This window comes from Wyeomyia smithii, chromosome 2 (genome assembly GCF_029784165.1).
Source record: "Wyeomyia smithii strain HCP4-BCI-WySm-NY-G18 chromosome 2, ASM2978416v1, whole genome shotgun sequence".
Lineage (NCBI taxonomy): Eukaryota > Metazoa > Arthropoda > Insecta > Diptera > Culicidae > Wyeomyia > Wyeomyia smithii.
This window is the reverse complement of record NC_073695.1, coordinates 264,348,645-264,365,608: the sequence shown is the minus strand read 5'-3', so window position 1 is coordinate 264,365,608 and position 16,964 is coordinate 264,348,645. Positions and strand designations below refer to the sequence as shown.

At 37.5% G+C, this 16,964-nt stretch overlaps 1 protein-coding gene across 4 annotated transcripts in view; it reads right to left on the bottom strand.

Annotated features, from left to right (window-relative positions):
* Nucleotides 1-16,964, bottom strand: part of LOC129721167 (protein unzipped) — a 200,113-nt gene that overhangs the window by 41,506 nt on the left and 141,643 nt on the right. For all 4 annotated transcript variants that reach the window (XM_055673429.1, XM_055673431.1, XM_055673430.1 and 1 more), the window contains one exon: nt 11,521-11,549. The gene's annotated coding sequence lies outside the window, so the exon portion shown is untranslated. The remainder of the gene's footprint in view (nt 1-11,520; nt 11,550-16,964) is intronic.

Genomic DNA, 16,964 nt, shown 5'->3' with positions numbered 1-16,964 from the left:
AATTTCGTTCGATGGCACATGATCTAGCTGATCAGTAGTTCATTCACTAAAAATTAAGATTGAAAGATTTTTTTAATTTTCCCATTTTTAGAATAATCAAATGCCAATGATTTAATATGATTCTGATAGTAATTTTAAATTATAAAGCTTTTAGCAACTAACTTTCTGAATGCATGCTTTTTCGAGCTATTTCAAAAAAAAAAAATTGACTCTTTTTATGAAAAAACGCGTTTTTCATAGGTTATTTGTGATTCTCCAGCAACAAGCATAGATTTATTGAAATGTATGACCATTATAACACAATTCATTTTTTGACAACAAAAAGATTAGATGAATGGATGAGCTTAAGCCATAAAGCACAAAACACAGTTCCCATCCAACCAAGCGGGAGGGCGAATGAAAAATTAACTTCATAAGATGCTCGTAATAGCGACAAATTGATACGAAACAACGCAGTTAATGTTATCGCAACGTTTAGATAATTACTACTGCACACTACTTAGAAGTGACAACCAAGCGAATAATGATGACGATTATAATTGGGTTCAAAACGGTTCACGGTAAGCGTAATTATCACATTTCTGCATTCATTTTATTTTGAACAAATTAACAACCCGTTGCAATCGTCGTAATTCAGGCGTGTAATTAAACGATGTCAAAACGTCAATAAAACACATTAATCGTGACAGCAATAAATTAAGTAATCACTCGATATGAATCCGTTTCGTATCTGTCTTCCTTCTGGTTAACTACGACACGGGGACGTTTTGTTTTTCAGTTATCCCACTCAGACCGCAAAAGAGCGCCCTGCGGAGTCGAGTATATATTTTATCGCTTCAAGGCGCGTACACGTACGCGAATTGAAACAAAACCGCCCGAAGGGAGGGAACCTCCACCCGAAAGTAGTCAATCGGTATTCCATTGCGCAAGATATGATCTGTCTGCTGTTGATGCGCGCACTCTCTTCTCGCACAAACGGCGCGTTATTTCGTGGTCGGCTTACGAAGCGCCACTATACAGAGGGTAGGTACGCGTACGAAAACAGGAACAAAAAAAAGAAGGCAAACCGAATGACCGCACGTTTCAGTGCATTTCCATAAATATTATGATAATTTATTCCGTTTGTCGGGGTTCAGACTTTTTCAATTTTCAATAAATCACCTTGATCGTATGGGAACAAAATGTGGCGGGTAGAGTAAAAAAGCACTCCAGAAACGCGCGCTAATACGTGACAAATGGTTCCGATATTGTGCCGGTGATATCGCGTTTGGTACATTAAGGTATCGCTTTTTTGTGTCTCCATCGGATTGTGCATTCCGCACAAATCTGCTTTTGCCAAAGCGGTTATGCGGCGAGTGGGGTTTGTAGTGTAAATGCGTTGCACAAAATAAGGGTAATAACTGTCTACATTTGCGTGACCAGGATTTTTTTCAGTCAGCTATGAAAATCTTAATAAAAATAAATAAACGGCCACATTTACCTACATTTACTCTTAAATCCTTTACACCAACCAGTCTGATAAAAAACAACTTTGTCTAGCCAGCGGATAGAACACGAAGTAACAAACGCTTATAGTTGTTACCTATTCAAATCAGATTGAATACGTAATGTTGGGAGATTTTCAAGTCAACAAGTTAGACAGCAATTCAATCATACGAATTTTTACCTTTGAAATTTTTGTTTGTGAAAAAAGGAAACAAACAATAATGTGAAATTATTTGACCTCGAAACATTTTTGGACAGTCATAACAAACCTAAAAGAAACATAATAATTAAAATGATTGTTCCTGGGTTGTCATTTTAAGCAATAGAATAAAAAATAGCGAAAAGCGGTAAGCTGTTATGTACGGAGAGATTGTGTAATCTGGTGCTTGGTTTGGTAATTAACGCTAAACATGTGGAAACAAGAAAAAGGTAATCACCAGCTTCTATCAAATAAAATTTTCTAGACATTCGATTTTGGATCAATTAAATTGTAAATATTTTTTTTATTCAAAGTCTGTGTTCCGTTTCGTTTCGTGTAATTCCAGACTCCACACACCATCGTCCAGCCTCTATAATCGATCATATTTATTCCCAGTCACCACCAATTAGGGGCTCTACGGCTTCATTCAGCAGTGAATCCATCAAACTGATGGCACCATTCCTGCATTCCAGGTTCAGTTTTCAGTCTATTCGTGCATAGCTTCTGGGGGCGCAGACACGCGATATGCCCCTTAACCAATTCTTCATCGCACACTGACTGTCGGTGTGATCTTTCATCGATCGACTTATGATAATTATCTTGTTTACTATTTTAAAACTCCATTCTGCGGCATGCATCCCGCCGCTGCAGGCATATTATATCTCTATATTGCCTATCCATTAATGTGCGATCCGGTTTCGAACTCGCGTGATAAATTTTAGTCGATCGGGAAACGGCGTTTCATTTACACCCGTATTTAACGCGATTAGCTAACACGCACGAATGGTGACAGGAGTGTTGTCACGAGGCACAGGATTTATAGTTCGCAGCCGCGGTGGCGTTGCATACTTTCGAGAAATTAATAGCTTATATTGCCTGCGATCGGTCTTGTACGTGCAGCGCGAATTGCAGGATGCAATTGTTAGGAGGACATCACTTGTGTTTGTCCGCGAATGGTTTGCAGCGACAGTGTAAACTCTTGAACTCGTTGATTTATTGCATTTAGATTGCAGCAATTTTCTCTCTCTCTCTTCCTTCGTAGTCACATCTGCGGGTTTTGCATGTGTGTGAGATAGAGCGAGCAGCAACGTGAAATGCAAATTTTAGCCTAGTAGCGTGTCAAGTTCCTCGACCGACGGGAAACTTTAGCCTTTTGGCTGCACCTTTGTTTGAGTTTTTGACTCCAACAACGAAAAAAAGGTAATCCACGAACCATTACCGAATCCCATTAATCACATCCAGCCGACTGAGTTGCTCTTCCGCCAACACATGGGACCGTTGTGTTTCGTCGGCATACCGGGTGTGATGCAATTGCACATCAATACGGACGACCAGATCCGGATGGGTTCCGCATTTGGGTTTTGTACAGGGTGTCTAGTATTTAAAGGAAAATATTCAGGTTTCTCTGATTTTTTTATCCGTTTTATTCGAAGTTTTATATTTAACAGCGCAGTGCAGAGAGAAATAATTTACTTATAAAAAATCACATCTATCTCATTTTCTAAAATATTTCTTTGCAGTATTTTTATTCAAAACGCTGAAAGAAGGGTAAAAGTTTAAAAATCTTTCACTTATCACGGTGGCAGAAGTACCCTACTATTCCTTTCCGTAACAGTCTTAGAGATGCAGAGATAAACTAGTTCTCTAGCAATAACGATTGTAGCACTCCCTGTTTTTCTTTTCTAATCGACCGTGAGGACGTAGCTGGCACCATCATCGATCTATAAAAAACGGTAGCTACTGAATTGTTGTATATTGAAGACGGAAAATTAACCCAAAATTGGCCATCGTGCGGTTGTTTGTGCGACTTAACCAACTCAGATTCAACACGAACACGGAGCAACTACGAAATGTGTGGTCGTTCACGCTCGAGTTCAAATCTGAAAATATGCAAATATTTAAGCCAAAGTGCTTGAAGATCTAAACGGATTTTTTGACGTAGAATTACGTCTTATGGCAACATATAGGGATACGATTTGAAAAACTGAAAAAATTGAGAGCGTTACGAAAATTGTCGACTTCAAATGTTTCAAACTCAGTCAGTTTCCGACCTCTTCTTACAGCAATCGATGGAAAAATCATCTAGGCATCCGTCAAAATGCAGAAAATTGATAGTTTGATTATTCGAACTATTGAAAATTGTCGAGCCTTATTGAAACGCCGCTTTCGACCTCTGATTGGTCAAGTAATGCTTGCTTTCCCTACCACGGTCGACAGAATACCTACTAAAAAAGTGTCATTGATTTAACGAAACACTTCTAAGGAATATTATACCTAGTTAGCCGAGAATGCACTTTTTGAGTTATATAAGAGCCTGATTTTGCTCAAAGAGTCAGTTTACTAGTGGATGGCCAGTAGCACGGTTCTAATTTGATAGCGGCGGGTAGCAGTAGGGATAGTGGATAGCAGCAGCGGTGACTGCAGCTAGGATACCAGTAGCCTAAAATGTACACTCTGAACTGACATGAAAAAATCACTGCACCATGGTGATGTTTGATATTTCAAATATCAGCAAGACTTGCACCGGTGTGATATTCCAGAGAGAACTCTGTAGCTTAACGACTGTTGACAATGAAAACACTGTAATCAACAAAAATTAACTAAGACATTGAATCTCGTATTAAATCTCCATGCTTACTGCGCCAATTTTTTGCTGTTAGTGGAAGGAATACCAAATGCGATAATATATCTTTTTCCTTCATATTCATGGCGAAACTTCGATAAATCGCAGCTCTGCTGATAGCTACATTGGCTTTCTCCAGCGAAAAGATGCCGTATTTTGGCAACACACGAATGGGGGTGCTGGCAATCAAAATCTGTCGGTCGTAGAATTTTCAATATGAAAACAGCTTTCGACTGTGTTATCACAAGAGTACCTTATTCCCACTGTCGTTGATAGCATAGAGATACGATTAGCATAGTATCCACGTTAAATTGAACAACAAATTGTCCTTCTAGGACCAATTAAATACTCAATTTAAGAATCAATCGTTCATTCATTACACTTCTTTTAAATTGTTAGGACGGCTTAACAAAGTCGGTTGTAAATTCGACTTCATCCAGGGTTGATATTTGTTGACACTCTTGAGTGAAAGTGAAAAAAAGCATCCATAAACGTTATTTTTTTACAATCCTTTCAGAGTTCCCCTTCCCGCTTTTTGCATGAAAGTGAACTGTCAAAACACCTCATTATATTTCATGCGATGAAAGCGAGACAACAAAATCAGTTTATCAGTTAACGAAGATTGTCAAGGCATCGGTCAGTGACAATGAAAAAGTGTTTCGGTGAGGTTCATTTTGGTTGAGTGGACTGTTTGTTTTTCTTTTTCGCTTTGAAGTGAAGATCGATTGGTTGGATTTGTCGTCAAATTTTATTCCGTAACCGTGAACGATGCGCGCGATCTATTTCATCTGAGTATCACAGCACGTTACTAGGACGAACATCTAGTGTATCTAAAAGAGTGCTGCGATCATTGGAAGTGAAAATTGAAAATGATTGGCTGAAATTTTCGAAGAATTTTGCTGGGGAAAATGACTTTTATCAGCACTGACTTCATCTCCATGTCTCAGCATAAACTGAATTTTCTTTTCCTTCAGCAGTATGCAACACCCAACAGCAGCGTAATAAAATGTTGCGTAACTGAGTGCGTTGAGCGAATGCGGAACTGAGTTCTGTTATCTGCCATCTATCAAGCCCTAATCATGTAAACACGATGTTATTGAAAATGGTAAAGCTTTGTTGGAACGCAAATTTCGATTGATCTGATTGGTCGCCTAATTCTTGGTAATGCACTCTTAGCTCATATAAAATCCTGTTTCTCCTCAAACCAATCATTTTACTAATGGATGGTGGAAAGAACGGTGGTAATTTAGTAGCGGCTGATAGCAGCAGTGGGTAGCAATATCGGTAACGGGAGCGGTATATCCGATCACTGTTGCAAGAGAATGATTTACTAGGAACTGGATCGACCAGCAGTAAGCAGATCCGCAGCAGGCGACGATATCAAATATCTTGCTGCCTTCCATAGCGGACGGATCAATAGAGTAAAAAGCCCTTTCCATGGCGCTAGATTTTGGATTTCCTTTCTGTGTGGGAAGCACCGTCGACAAGCAGATATGTCCGCAGTTTTGTGGAAACTAAAACCAACCGTCCTTTTAAGGACGACCACATGTTTTTAATTGAAGTAGTAAAAAGAAGTTTTCCACATCTGAGTACTACAGTAATCGTGAGTTTCCTATCAAGAAACGGAGTTCAACTCACTCCTAGGAACTGTAAGCGTCTTAGTAAGAAAATATGGCACCCTTGATTGGTTTGCAGTGACTTTACAAAACGAGTAACGAACAAAATATTACAAAATTGGCATTTAGTCGTTTTTGTTCAAAACTTGCACAACTAATAATTCAAAACGATTTTGAAAATCTAAAACTTCCTATTCCCATTCAACCTATTTGCGTCTATGAATATTAAGACTGTCCAAGATGCGTAATAGGCGAACCCTGAACCATGCCATAAGTAGATAGAAATCAAATTTCAATACATGCGAAAAAATAAAATCTTTTTGTAGTACTGTACTTAAAATTGAGTTTTACCGCTATCCGCAATGTTTAGACGAGTGACAGAAAAATGCTACCTACTGCATGCCCAATCAAATGATTTTGGGGCGCTAGGACACTAACTTCTTTTCATTGCAGATTGCCAATTGTATGATGTGTGGGATGGTTTTCGTTCTGTTGTTGTGTTCGCAGCTTTCTCTTCTTTTCTCTTTCAACAGAGTCAACATAAGAAAATATCGATTGTATTTTCAAACTTATTGTAAGAGATACACTGACATAAGACAGGCTCTCGTAGTTCTACGTCAACCTTGCGGTCGTGTCTTCTAAACAACCTCTTTAACTATTTTTTGTAGAGGTTATAGCATAAATGTCTAGTGCTTGAATCTGTTAAGTGAAGAAAAGCTGATGAAAAATCAACATTTGAACTACTGACACGGAGTATTTCCGGTTTGGAATCTTGATTGCTCTTACCTTCGAGGATAAATTAACTGTATTGAATCGGATTGTATTTTGCCATCGAGCAGAAAATGATGCATTCTGACGGTGTTATTATAGTAGCAGGAAATTGTGACAACTCTACAGCAGAAACTGTGATTTCAGATTAAACTAAAAACTCGTTATTGTTACGTTGATTCACAATAAATTGATTGGTCAATATATTCCATGCAAAAGTTAGAGTCTTGATCAGTTATTATATGCTTCTAAATTTGCATATTTTTAATATTTTCCATATTTTCCATTTAACTGAGATATAACATACACCTGTCCCAATAACATTCTATTGACTGTTGGTTTGAATCTCAAGTCAGGAGGTTGAATAATTGTGTGCTTTTGTGAAATGAACCACACACACTTGTGGGTGGCCCCAGCAGCATTATTACTGTCTGTTGGTCTAAACCGGAACAATGTGAATCCGAATAACATTCCTTTCCTCTTTTCATCAGATTATAGGGACTTGGCCGGCGCACACTGTTTCCAAAGCTGCAAAAACATGATCGAAATTATTTTGACCTAAAAACATTTTTTTTAGAGCCGTAACGTCTTCAGCAAAGTTGTTCCATTAATTATTCTCCATGTTATAGAAGTCAGAATTCCATGATTAATCCACTCAATAGTGAGAAACGAGTTTTACTTTTCTCATTTTGGAATATAAAAATATTCGTTCAGCAAAGTTGTAGCAAATTTCAAAAGAAACAACTTTGTTGAAGACATCATACTTCTATCTATTTATTTAAATGGACTTTTGTGGAGTTTTCTATGGATTGCTATTAAAAATATTTTTTTTGCTATTTAACTTTTTATAGTGATTTTTTACAATTTTCAAATGTTCTACAAAATTGTTTGCTACCACAAAACAAACAATATCTTCGAAAAGTTTATTTTTATCTCACATATATTTTTGGTTGTTGACGATTATGTTGAATAATGCGCTAATTTACACTAATTACTCTTAACTCAAAAAAAAATGATTTTGGAGTAATAGTGTCTTCAGTAAAGTTGTTCTATTATTTATTTTCCATTTTGTAGAAGTTAGAATTTTGTGATTAATCTATCTAAAAGTGAGAAATGAGTTTCATTTTTCTCATTTTTGCATATAAAAATCCACTTTGCTAAGTAAAGTTTTAGCATATTTTGTAAAAAAAAACTTTGTCGAAGACACTATACTTGTATCTGGTCATTTAAATCAACTATTGTCAAGTTTTATCTAGAATGCCCCTTAAAATCATTTTTTTAATATAACTTTTTATAGTGATTTTCTAAAAATTTTCAATGTTATACACTGTTGTTAACTACGATAAAACACACAAGTTCACCGAAGAAAATTTATTTTTATCTCTCAAGTTTATTTAGTTGTTGAAGATTTTTATTAAAATAATGCACTTATTTATTTACAAATATCTGCACAGGAGACAGCGAGAGACAAAAGCCTATATCTGGACAAAATGACGTTTTACTTATACTTTATATAGAAAAGGTTTAGTCTGCAGATATTTGCAGATTTTAAAGATATCTGTTAGTGAATTAGTGCATTGTTTTAATAAAAATCGTCAATAACCGATGAAATATGAGAGATTAAATTAAACTTTCTTGGATAAAATTGTGTGTTTTGTGATAGTAAACAACAATGTAAAACATTGGAAATTGTAGAAAATCACCACTGAAAGTTATATTAAAAAAATGATTTTTAGTGACCATCTATAGAAACCTCCACAAAAGTCCATTTAAAAAGGCAGATAGAAGTATGGTACCTTTGAAAAAGTTGTTTTTTATAAAATTTGCAACAACTTTGCCGAACAAAGTGAATTTTTATATGCAAAAATGAAAAAAGTAAAATTCGCTTCTCACTGTTAAGTGGAATTATCACAAAATTGCAACTTCTATGAAATGGAGAATAAGTAATGGTTCAACTTTCCTGGAGGCACTATGGCTCTTAAATCTAGTTTTCTGGGTCAAAATAATTTCGATCACGTTGTTGCAGCTTTGGAAACAGTGTGCGGCGCTGCTGTTATTTCTCCACAATATATTGATACTCAGACCCATTTAGTTGCTCCATAGTGCAGGTTTACTGCTTTCGATTGTTCACGGTGTAGTAACCATTGATATGTTCAGTTAATCCAAGCCAAGTCAGCTTAGCTGAATCGTCTCGAAATCGAGTTTAAGCTTTGCTGTTATGCTACTATTTTCGCTCACAGAAACAATCTAAACGGTCCTTTTCAGAACCACCACAAATTTTGTTGAATAATTTATTGGATAACGCTTTGTATAGGGGCCGTTCCTAAACCACGTGGTCATATTTTGATCATTTTTTATACCCCCGTACTCCCCCGTGGTCTTTTGGCCGACTGCCCCCCCCCCTTCCACCACGTGGTCTTTTCATTTGTCAAGTGCCAAAAATTCGCTTAAATATTTTACATTTTTATTATTAAACTTTCTGTATACTCAATAAATTATAAGTCAGGAAAAAAGATCACGTGGTCATTTCGTTAACCCCTGTGCGTCTTTCATGGTCTTTTGACAAACCCCCCGTCCCCCTCTTTATGACCACGGAACGGCCCCAAAGTCCCATGGCAGTCACTCAATCGTGTTTCAGATTCAATCCGTTACTTTTTTTCATTGGTTTATTGATGTTCATAATTCTGCCTTTCCGCTTGTTTATTCCACTCTCTGAAATTTTGCACTTAAAGTTTCCGCTTTATTAAAAGATTGCAATCGGTCATATAGTCCCGCTTTCTATCCTGCTTCTTGTGATGTTATCTTTTTTTTGATAGTTGGAATTGTTTGTAACCCAGGTATTTTATAATAAGTTATTGATTAATTGTTTTGTGTGGTCAATCACAGATGGTGCCTTTTGAACACAGATGTGTAATTGGAATTAGTGCAATTTTGTTAACTTTCGCAATTAAAACTTATCGTTCATAGGGATTTATACCTTTTTGTCAAGGAGAGGGATTCAATCTTAACACTAATTTAATTACTAACTTATTGACTATAAAGAGAGTTCATTGTAGCATTTAAGGAATGCAGCGATTCTGGTCGAAAATTGACACAGCATCGCCCAAATGATGGACAACAGCTAAACCATCATTGTATAGGCTAAAATGCTGTTGAAACAAATTTTTCTCGTAAATAAAAAAGATATTCCACAAATAAAATTTGGAATTTCTCTTGATATACGTTGAAATGGCTCTTTAAAAATATGTTTTTTTTTTTATCGTAAATTAGTCCCAGATACTGAACCTTGTCAGACCAACTCAAAACCATTCATCTTCATAATGTGAATATGGTTTGGCTCGAGAGAGGAAGCTCTAGGCGTATGAGGAAACATGATTAATTGAATTTTAGAATTGTTGAAAGAAATTCCACTGTTGCAAGTAGGAATTACATGAGTTCGAAGTACATGACTGAACTAAGATTGAACCTTGAGACACATATGTTCTTACAGGGAATCTATCATATTTTGATTTCTGGTGGACAACTTCGATCAGTTGAATTATTTTTCAAATCCCAAAATTTTATGAAAATTTCAAAACAATTTCGCAATCAAATCTTAATGAAAAACACTGTCGAATGAATTTTGTATGTCTAAAAGAGCAGCTCTAGTGTGAAAACTTTCAGGTTTGTGAGCTCTTGTCATATTGGTAACTCTGAGAAATCAATAATTTTTGAAAGCCTGTGACGAAATCCAAATCGTTCATCTGAAAAAATCGAATTTTCATTGATGCAATTTTGAAACAATTTTTGAAAACTATTACTAAAAATTGTATGCTTTTATGGAGAATTTTGTCAAAAATGCAAACAATCCTACCGTCCCCGGGAATGAATTCTTGAATGATTATTGATCTAATCTCATTCAAATTAGTTTCAGTTACTTCTGCAGGCAAAAATTTCTGAGCAGTAATTTGATTATAACGACGAATGACTTCATTTTCAACTTGACTTTCAAATTTAGAATTCCAGTCATGAATAATCTTAAACTACTAAGCAAGTTTGTGAGCTTTTTGTTTGTTGGATACCATCTTTTACTACTGGAGCAGGCTCTGAAGGTTTCTCGAAAATCTTCAACAGCTTCCAAAATGTGACGAATCCTAAAATTTACTGAAGTAATAAAATTTTTCTAGTTTCCGATTATTCCACACAAAATAATTTTTTTGATAATTCCAGTTTTTTTCTGGCGCTGGACACCCTGTTGCACATATGCAGAGAGAGGTTATTTACACACACAAACACTGCAGCTATCATGCACCATAAATCTCCGCCGTCGACCAAGCGAGGCGCAATGCGTTGATGAAAAACCATACTTTAAAACCACAATTGGGAAGAGATCCGTTTTACTGCGGAAACCGACAATGAGTTTGAGTGTCGTACCATATGAGGCGATTTTTATAACGCCTTACTCGGCAGGGGTAGATTTAATCTGCAGTTTTGATCTCAATGTTCCGATTTTACACTTTTCTTCGTTTGCGCTGAATAACCACCGAGCATCCTCTGCCCTTCAAAATAAATTTCTTAACGGAAATTAGCTTGGCCCATTTTAATGGTGGCCATAAAATGCAGTCCTCTTATGGGTAGATTCCCGGTCGCAATCAGTGAATGGCGTCTAGCTAGGTTATCTGTTTGCTCATAAATGATTGTTTTTGTTATGATTGGTAAGTTTGTTTTGCAGTTCATGAATCAGTCAAAACCAGTTTTGATTGATTACATTTTATAGAATAAATGGGGAATTTTGAACAGGTTAATGTGACTCAACGGTTATTACTGAGTTGTTATTTAAACTTACATACCTTTTCTATTGGTGAGTTGCTAATTCGAGCTGAAAGTAAAAACAAAAAAAAACTTTAGTTACTTTTATGACTGAATGGTTGATTTTACGATTCAAGTTAAGAGCAAACTTTTCTGTTCTTATCTAATCGTCATACACGTGCAGAAAGGTGCCGATATTCTCCATAAAGATAAATCAAAACCCACCTCAAAGCCACAACATGAGCTATGTGAGGTGTAAATAAAAGCGTGAAAAATCAACAGACCGGTTCTCCATATCAAGCGAGAGAAAAAATCATTCATAGTGAACGATGTCTGACTTAATTTCACCATGGCCTTGAAGGATCTCCAGGCCTTTACCCGAGCGTGGCTCGAATTTTACGTGCAAATATTGTTCTTTCGCAGCACGAAGAGGGTAAACACATAAAAAAAACAACACAAACAAACTATCATTTCCATTTCGCTGCAAGCAACATCGGCTGGGTTCTTCGGTAAAGCATTTCGTGATTCTTTCCCGTTTTTTTGCGTTATGATTATAGGATGGATTTCACATTGTGGATTTGCCCTAGTCACGATATCCTCCAAAGTTTGAAGCATACGAGCGGTTACGCTGGCTGGTGCCATGCTAAGAAATGCAAATTGAATTCAACAACGGCGACCTTGAGCAGGTTTTTACGATATGAGAAAGAAACGTCAGCTTGATGTTGCGATTTTTTTTCGAATTAAAACTATCAGACAAAATGAAAATTGTTCTACGGTGCAGAGAAAAATTCGAACGTTCGTTTTTATTGAAACTAAAAAAAAACTCTTTTTTGAAAATCTCCTTAAGGAAATTGTGGAATTCATTTTCAACTGCCAGTGTAGCGCCACAGCAGTAATAAAATTGTTATCTACACTGAAGCTGACATAAAACACGTAATTTAATCCTTAATTGTGGAGAAGAGTAAAGCTAAAACTCGAGAAAATAAAAATAATGTTGAATTGAATCAAAGTAGATATAAAAACAGACAAAAGCAACAAAACGTGTTATCTACAATCAATTTAACTCCTGCCGAATCCAACAGTGGAGCTCAAGGTCTCCAAAGACACTGACATAAATTTAATATTTAAATATACATTTCGAATTGGAAAATGATTTCGCTCTCTACGCTTTATGCTAATGTTGCGCCTTCGGATGGGAAACTCGTGACCGGCACTGATTGTGGCCCCAGTATAAGATCACAAATGTGTACACCATTGAAAAGTTCTAGCCCCTCTCCCTCCAGGAGACACAGGCTGGCTTTGAAGGGTTATAGCATTTCCGTTCTGTGTGGAGAATGATTCGAGCATCCTAACTTCCACCGTGCCGTGAATGAAACCGGTAGTTTCGAATTCGAGGGCGGCCCCAACTTGTTATTTAAATTTTCAATGTGGCACGGCACGGCTGCTTGCACCTGAATAAAACCCGACCCGGCCGAGGGCCGCATAGGCAACTGGAAACTAGTCATCGTCAACTGCACCGGTATCCGGATTCGTCAAGCTGGCCTGGGATTATGTTCCAGGAGGCGGCAGTGGAATAGATACGCAGTGTGGAAAGCCACAGGACCGGAACAACAAGTGGTTTTGAACTGTTCTTCGCAAAAGCCATGCCCATTCTGTCGGCATCTGGAAGTATTCACACTGACTGAAACAAAGCGATAGTTTCTCTGGCAAAAGAGCGAATTCAGTGCTTCACAAATAGTGGAAAGGCCGATCTAACCGGGAGGAAGGCACAAGTAGTGCGATTATTGTCTGAAACCCTCTTCTAAATGGTATATTCCGTTCATTCCAAGTGTGCGAATGAAGAAGTGTGCCGACAATAACCTCAAAACGTAATTAAAACTCAGCTAGAGGCAAATGCACAGTCGGATAGTTTCGCGAAGAAGCTTGCGGTCATAGAAAAATACAAGAGTTTAACGCAGACATGAATGTACCTATTTGACGTAGAACCTGCAAATTAGTTCCTTTTTTCTTAATTTAAGTTCTGCAAACTTGAAAGCAAACCCCATTTCAAACAGAAACAAAAGTGGGTATTCCACTATTAAAAGGCGCACTTTATTCAGGCAGACCATAATTGCCGCATTGTGGTTATGGCTTTCTCTCCGGACAGATAATTGACTTTTTCACTTCTGTTAAAGTGTAAACTTCAAGCAGAGAAGTTCATTCATGGATTCGTGATGTTGAAGCTTTTTTTTTCGCCATCCGACGTTTTCACATCCATAGCAGGAAGGTAATGCGCACCGCGTAATTCGATACATCCTCTCCGGAGTGCGCTTACACCCGCGGGAAGCCGGAAAGGGGGTTTCGCAGTATTATACCGGCCGGCAGCAGGCACACTACATTAGCATATCACCGGCCGGGGCTAAGTTTGTGCAATCAGCTCGCAAAGAGAGATTGCAAAATAAGGTGGTAATTACGATCTTATTATGGCACTACTGGTGTTGGATGAAGCTGCACAGAATCACTCTCCGTTTCAATACCCTGAGGTTTCTCGGGCGGGTCCCGTCGTGGTGAAGGCGCTCAATTTCGGTCAACAGATGATGTTTTATGCAAGGCAAAAACATACCACAGGAGCTACTCGAGCTAAGCTTCGTAATACTTTCAGCGGTTGAATTAATACAAAATTAATCACCACTACATCATAGGTTGACAGCATTTTTTATTACACTCGAACTCCTCGTAACTCGGTGCAGCGTGACTGGTTGAACGATTTTCGTTTGATTCATGGGAACTCGTCAATTCAGAAGCGATACCGAAACCGAACGAAGTGTGTAGCATAAAAACGTAAATGTCACATAATTTGATGAGATGCATTTCACTGCAGCCAATAATATTGAAACGAAGTGCTATTAAAAATAATTGATGAAATCTTGGTCGCTGATGGGAGTTACAACGGATACCTGTGAGTGAAAGTTTTTTATGCAACGAAATTGAAAGGGATGGTACGTTATTCTGCCATTTTATTTTGGGACGTTTCCAAGCTTTTAAGCCAGATCGAACACTGAGCAGCATGAATGAAGAAATGACTGGTTTGAGTCTTTTTTCGACAGGAGAAAATAAATATTAACGCTATTCAATTTTAATTATTATTTTATCATCGTTGAATCGTTGAGCGATGTATTAATTGCAGCAATTTTTTGTAGTATTATTACGTTTATGTTTAAAAATGTTTATTTTTGCTAAAGAAACAAAATTGTTGAAGAGAGCATTAATTCACTGGTAAATTAAAGGAGGGTAGATTTTAGGAAGTTTGTGAACAGTTTAAGGAATCCGTTCATGAATATTTCCTGTCACGCCTCGAAAACTGTAGGGAATTGATTCCCAAAAAAATCGCTTCTTCTACAATTTCAAGATATTCAGAATTAATTCCAAATTTTCAGTCGATTCTTATTTTAAACCAATCGTTTACTTGGAATACTCATTAAATGAAGCCGCTGACGTTGAAAGAACGAAGTGAGCAGCGCAAACTGTTAACAATTATTAAGCTGCTGTATAGATGCTACTTTAGTGTCAAAGCGCTGAATCAAACCCTGCGACATTTCTATGAGAAATGCGTCATTCTAAAAAAAATGATAATAAAAATATTCGAAAACAGAATTATGAACTAATATGTTTATTCAAAACAATCGCACAAAAACTTTTGTAGAATCTGTTTATATTTTTTTTTCAATTCTTAGAACACAAATAAAGCTCTGCGAGTTTTACAAACTAATTTCGTAATTTTGCGAAAAAGTTTCTTTTTGCGTTGAAATTGAAGTGAGACGATTCCGATATTTTCATAATGTAATCGTGTACTTTCATTCATTTTTACATCTTGTTCGGCTTCATGGGAGTGATAGCGAGAAAGGCCACGCGAAGAGATGAGGATGTTGATGTGCGAACTTTCATTATTCGATATTATAGAATGTCCCAGAGAAAAGGACGCACTTTTCTAACGCTGTCATTCGAACATACCTTTTTAGCGAGAAAAGGGAACGATAAACCCCAAATTGGACAACAAACTCGAACAAGCTTTCTCTAAGGCAAAAAGTGCCTCAGTTCGCGATGCGACTAAAAGCTGAACATCTCGAAGTCCAACGTTCAATGAGCCAATGAAAGATTGGAGCTGAAGACGTACAAGAAACTAGCCAGCGTGAATCCACGGGCGCGAAAGCTGTATGACACAATTTTCGCCAAGAATAAGCACTACATTTGTTGTTGTTGTTGTTGCTTTCGCTTTTTTCGCTCGAGTGCACAACGACATGCACACCGGAAGTATAACTGTCATTAGTCACATATAAAAGCTAGCATGCAACAATTTAGTCTTCGTTGTTCATCTGATCACTGTTGTAGAAGGCTGATTTACTGAAAACCAGATCGACCAGTAGCAAGCAGGCTTGCTGCAGCGCAGCAGGTGACGATTTTATGTTCGGAGCTGACGGCGCCTTGTTTTTTGGCGCGCTTTATTTCGCTTGAAATAAATGTAGAGCTGCATATTTGACAATTTGCAAGGTAAGAAAATTCAGCATTGCTTTAAGAACGTGTTTGTGGCATCAAAAAAGGCCAATTGAAAGTAGTACTTGACAGAACGAACCAATAAATTGACTTTGAGCTAATATATATAATAGCTGAAGCTTCGGATCCAGCGTAATTTGCTAGCTCTCCTGGTTACAGCAATAGTAGGGAAGCAGAACTTGGCTGCTCGGCCGCTTGTCCGTTGCCTGCTTATGTCCTCGATGTCATCTCAATGGCGAGTTTGCTGACGTTTGAACAGTTGATGGAAAACTAGTGCACTTCGCGCGTAACGTTCAACTTCACACCTGAAAAACAACGTGCAGCGCGACCCTACCTTTTCCTACTTTCTTTCATAATACCGTATGCGTGTCCCCGCCCACTTGTAGCGTTAGCCCGTAGGTATTTAGGGCAATCGTCCATTGACTTTCGCGCGATTCGGGTTCCAGTTCACATTCAATCTTCGTGTTTCTCGTGATTACGTTCCTACCACGTGGGTGACAAACGTAGAAGAAGACGCACAGATAATCCTAAGGCCAGTACCTGTAAATTATGAGAATCATCCTGCGGGTAGCAACTCGCAATAACGAAAAACTGAATGAGCTCCTATCCGGCGTCATTAATTACCCAGGGAAATGTTCTTCCGAACATCCAAGCTGTTCTGCCTTTGAAGAGAACAGCAAAAAAAGGCATTATTCGATGGATTCCCAGATTTGAGAAAATTAACCCAACCGTCCTTTTAGGGACGATCACTTGCTTTCAATTGAAGCAGTTAATGAGTTTTTCACATAGCAGTAATATACAGTACAGGTGAATTTACTACATATCAGTAAAAATCAACGCAATTCTTGAACTAGCCATACTTTAAAAAGTCAATTGAAAGCAGAGGCATTCCTTGGAAAATAAATAAAAATAAACATTTTTTTTTGATGTCCTTTCCGATTTCGCTGAAACTTTA